Here is a 6,000-nt window from a genome sequence, read left to right on the forward strand (position 1 = left end):
TGTTCATTTAGAGGATGACTAGATACACCATCAATGATCAAATGTTAATCCACTACTTTCAAGACAGTTTAATCAGACCCGTATATAAGTGGTATAATCAACTGAGCCATACTCAAATATGCTCCTAAAAGGATCTAGCTTATGCTTTTTTGAGTAAATACAAACACATGATTGAAATGGCCCCTGACCGAACAACGCTATAAAACATGGAGATGAGGCATAACGAGAGCTTCCGATAATATGCACATCGATTAAGGGATGTTGCTTCCTAAGTGCATCCACTAATGACCGAAAGGGAGTTCATTACAATGTTCATCGACACGCCGAGATCTCCAAATATCAACCATATGCTAGGGGTTGCCACAAAGAAATTTTCTGATATCGACATGTGTGGAGAGATGATTGAAAGAGATATCAAGAATGGCAAGCTAGGAAACACTGACAATAATGATATTGAGAATGAAACTGAAATCAATCCGGTGGTATCTTATTCAAACGAACATAGGGCGATTCGAGGCAGGAATAATATTGACCTGATTCCAATGACATATGAATAATTGTTTACAACGCTCGTTAAAAGGAATATCGTGACTCTGGTTCAGTCCAAGCCAAAAGAACCCCCGTATCCCGAAGGCTACAGTGTCAACGCAGTGTGTAACTACCACATAGGAAACTCGGGAAACACAACTAAGAACTGCAGGGCACTGAAGCGGAAGGTCCAAAATCTGATTAATTCAGGTGCATTGGCATTTGATAAGTAATAGGGCATTCTGACCAAGAAAAAGTAATATGCATTTATTGTGAAGCTTTTTGTACTTGCATGAAAGAGACATTTCATCTTGTTTGAACTTGTTTTTATTTATATGTTTACATGTTTGTAAGTCATTGTACTTTTTGAAAATGTTAAATAAAATGCTACGTTGTGAGGTTATGAACAATGAACAAATTTTTTAATCTTGAAAATCTTTAAATATCAACTGAATTAGATGCTCTCTTGAGAATCAAAGTTATGGCCTCTGGACAAATGACAGATTAAACCCTCGTAAAACAAGGACCCTTGATCATTCTCCAATAGATACACTAGAACATCATACCCTTATCTTGTAGGGCCGAGATAGCCTTATCCTCTCACAATGAGATAATCAAAGGGCTTGGCATTTATGTATGTATAGAAGCGAACTAAATAGGGCATCTTGTATATGAGGTTGCAAAGTTGATTGGTCTCTGCTTTTATTGAGGACGTTCAATGATTATCATAATCTTTATAGATGGAATAGTGGAATTGATAAATTTAGTCTAAGTTAGTTTTTTGGGAATTGAATTCTAAGGATAAAATTTTCTGACCTTTAATGACACTTAGACTATAACAGATTCTTCTCGATGAGCTTAAGAAATTGAATCCGTCTACCCAGTAAGTTAATGTAATTATATAATTATATATGCTATAAATCTGAGCTTTTCCGTTAAAGTAATTGGTTATAGAGGTAACACAAAAGCACTGGCTTTATGAATAAGTTACAATTCAAACCATGACATTGATTAGATACTTGGCGATTTGGTGTTTGCTCTATTGTGGTTGTCTAGTCAAAGACTTTGTGATGAGATAAATCCTTTAACTATCTGAGCTATTATGCTAAAGTAAATGGTTAAAAGCTCTGGCTTTATGAATATATTACATTCAAAATGTTACATTGATCAGAGACTTGACATTTCGATGTTTGCTCCACTGTAATTGTCAAGACAAAGACTTCATGACAAGATGAATCTTTTAGCTCACCGAATCAAGTCAAATGAAATTTAAATTAATAACTTCAAGCAAACAAAAAAGTCTGAGGTTTAAATGAATAAGGAGTTGCAGAAGATGGACTAAAGGAGTTAAGAAACACCTGTTATAGTTAACTTCACACAAGCACTCATAAATTTTCTTTTTTAGACCGATATTTATGCACTACCCTTACTAAAAGAGTCTACGAAGCTTGAAAAATGGAAGATTTCAGAGAGCGGAAATAGAAGTGTTCTGAAAGGTCTAGCAATTAAGTATGCAAGTTACATCATTTTGTCTGCATCCAACCAAAATGCCAAGCTGTGAAGAAAATGACGCATCATAAGGTTCACATGGACAGAGATAAAGAATGCAGATCAATGAAAGAAGACATCAAAATTAGGAAGCCAACATAAAATCACCTCATCAACTTTCGACACTTGTTAATGAATCATAAATTAGAGAAATTAAAAGAACAATTGATTCTTTTGATAACTAATGAACTCTTCTTTTGCAATTTGTCTCAATTGTAAACCCAAAACAAGGGGCGCTATTTTTCAAATAACTTCATCAAACATTTTTCAAAATTCTTTCATCAAACATTATTTAAAATTCTATCATAAAGCATTTTCAAAACTTCTTCATCAAACTTTTTCACCTTTTGAAAAACAAAAAGAGGAAGAAAAACATCTTCAAACAAGACAACATCTCTGAAATATAACTTGGCAATTGATAAATGTCTATCAAACATAGAAGCTCATTATCGGAATTGGGGAAAGAAAAATCAAAATTTTTGGGGCAAAATTTGTTGGGGCAAGATGAAAAAATGGACACAAGTCAATAATTTCAAGGGGTACCCCATGTGTGATCTCATTCAATCGACTCTTTTCAAGAAGATTCGACTTTTGCAAAAGACTTAATTCTCTGATCAATTTAGAAAAGATAAATTAAATGTAGCACCAAGCAAATTGGCCACCATAGCTAAGCGTCAAATAGTACAGTGACTGAGGCTACCATAGTAGACATACATGTTACATAAATTTACATCTTTGCATCAAACATTCATCATCATATAAATAAGAAGCTTTGATTTCCCTCTCATGAATATGCCTTTAAAATTCCTCTTGAAATTACATCTTACCAAAAATGAATTTCATATTGTCATTCATGAAAACCCTTAAGATAGTTGCATTCATACATGTACACCCTTTTTTTAAGCCTTTTAGGAAAGAAAAGATTGGTGACAACTAGACCTCCTAAACATGGAGGAGCAATGTCATCATAAGCAGCCAGATTCTCTTCATCGTGGATGAACAATACCATTTCTGACATCAAATTATCTCTAGGCAATCAGATTTCTTCAACAAGAAGGAACAATGCTGTATTTAGATATGACTAGACATCCTCATCAACTAGTAAAAATGTCATCCCCTGACTAGAGCTCCTCAACATGAAGGAGCAATGTCATCATAAGCGGTCAGATTCTCTTCATCGTGGATGAGCAATGCCATTTCCAACATCAAATTATCTCTAGGTAATCAGATTGCATCAACAAGAAGGAGCAGTGTTATCTTCAGATGTAACTAAACGTCCTCATCAAGTAGGAACAATACCATCCACTAACTAGTCATCCTTAAAATGAAGGAGTAATGTCATTAGAAATGACCAGATTTTCCTCATCACATAGGAGCCATGTCGTTTCTAGCATCAAATTGTCTTCATGCAATCAGATTTCCTCAACAAGAAGGAACAAGGTTGTCTTCATATGCATATTCATTCAAATGTGTCTAGTTGTCCTCATCTTGATGGAATAGCACCGTGAACAAACATCGATTGTATCCTTTGAGATTGCTTCTCTTGAAGCAAAAAAATTTCATTTTGCTTATCATAGTTTCCCTTGAAACATAAACTTAAACAAATTTTACCTCACTCGAGCCAGTTTATCTCAAAAGAAAAAATCACACATGAGATAATTTCTTTTGAAACTAATTTTGTCTCGCTTAAGACAATCTCCTTTCAAACCTAAAACACCGACACTTTTCTCTCTTGAAGCAAATTCTGTCTTGCTTAAAAACTTCTTTCCCTTGAAAATGTAACTTTTATCATTACAAATTTCAATCATTTTAAAATTGTTTCCCTTGAAACAGAACTTTAAAAATCTATCTTAAGATAAAGATCATTGTTTTAGTCTCACTTAAGATAAACCTCAAGTTTCAAAATAAAAGGTGGAGTCGGACAAAAACTCATTATATTTCCATCTTTTTCCTATTATTGTTAACAAAAGAATGAGCAAAGAGGGGTAACTGTAGAGACCCGTTTTTGTCCGGATTTTAATTTTAGTTTTTATTATATTATTATGATTATAATTATTATTATATATTAAATAATAAATATTAATTTTATTTACATCTTTTTTTACAGACCACCAATCAACCCAATTACAAGCCCAACCGGTCGAAACCCAGTTACCCTTTAACCCAAACCCGAAATAGGCCCAACTTAAACCCTAACCCAAAACCAAACTAACTCTAACTTAAACCTAGCTACCAGCCACTACCGACCTAGCCACCTGCCACCGCTGCCACTGTCAAAACCTGCCACGCCTACCATTGTCGCCGCCGAATGCTCACTTTGCACCGTTGACCACCGTCACCTCATCATATCAACAACATGCATTAATCAATCAGAAAACTAGTCATAATCAAAGTATCAATTAACAAAATAAGGGACATTATAACATATTCCCTCCGTGACAAAATATTTGGATTCCAAGCACAACATGCAACATTTGACTCGTATAAAAAAAAGAAGATTAAAATTTATTCGGGGTTGGTTTTCTTTCGAAGAAAAGGAGAATGAAAACCAAAAAAATGGGGTCTCGATTTGAAAAGAGGGAGAAGATAATAGAAATGAAAAAAAAAAATAAAAAAAGGAGATAGAGACTCACTGGAAAGAATGAGGAGGCTCGCTGGAGTGAGAAAATCGAAACTTCTCAATTCGATTTATGCTAATCTAGCCACTTTAGAGTTAATCAGACACCAGATCCATATTCAGGATGTAAAGAGCTTTCCAAATGTGGTCGTTGTTCCATTTTCTGTCGTCGGTGAGAGGTGACCGGCGTCGTTCATGGGCGGCCGGTATGGCGGTGGCCCACCGATTTCTTCAAATCAAGGAGCCGATGAAGGTTAAACTCTCTCTCTCTCTCTCTCTCTCTATTAAAACGACTGGGTATGAAAAATGGAGCTAGGGTTTTAAAATTTCTTATAATGGTATATATATATTAAAATCAAAACGACGTAGTTTTGAGAGTTAAGGTTTTCTGAGTTTGCGCATGGGTAAATCATGTGAGAAGGGCTCCTATTTTTGTAAATTCATGTTTTAGTCACTGTATATAAGTTTACTATTTTATATTTCAAGCTTTCAAGTTTATTACGGTTACATTTTGTTTTTTAATTATTTAGTGTTGAGCTATGGATTAATTGTTGATTTTCCTTGTTAATTTGTGGTTATTTCATTTTTAGTCCGTAGGAATATAACTACTTTGATTTGGGTAAATTGTTAATCATGACCATTAATCTACAAATTCTTGCATGTAAGTCCTTCATTCATTTAATGTGAAAAAAATATGATTATTGCTTTTGAGTGCTGGAACTTTATTGTATGTTCATTTTAGGCACTAATTTTAATAAATCATTAGAAAATAACATGGATTAATAATTCATTGGGTCTCCAAACTTTTTATTTATTTTGTTTATGTCTTGAATTCATTTTTACAATTTAAATGCGTATGATTATGATATAAAAAATTATTATATTTCCTTTTCTCTCATTTACTAATTACCTGAATATATATATATATAAAGAATATTTTTTAATCATGTGTAAATTATTTAATACATTCATATATTTCATTGGTCCCTTTTTTATTATTCTAAAAAATAATATTTACATATATTGTTATAAAATATTATTTGTTATAAAAATTTATTTTTATATATTTGAATATGGAATACATTTTTAACACGAGGATCTCTTCAATATTTTGGAAAATTATAAATTATCATACTGTTCGACTAATCTAGTGAAGAACGCCAAAAACCTGGGTACCCTTCTTATGGTTGTCGCAACTGTCTTTCGGTTGGGCCCCGGGATTGGGCTTCGACTTGAAAAATGTGGATTGGGAGTCGCCACCGATCATTTATTTAAAAATAAATGGGTTGATCGGATACCCTATTTCT

This window comes from Hibiscus syriacus, unplaced genomic scaffold (genome assembly GCF_006381635.1).
Source record: "Hibiscus syriacus cultivar Baekdansim isolate YM2019G1 unplaced genomic scaffold, ASM638163v2 tig00116965_pilon, whole genome shotgun sequence".
NCBI classification, from domain to species: domain Eukaryota; kingdom Viridiplantae; phylum Streptophyta; class Magnoliopsida; order Malvales; family Malvaceae; genus Hibiscus; species Hibiscus syriacus.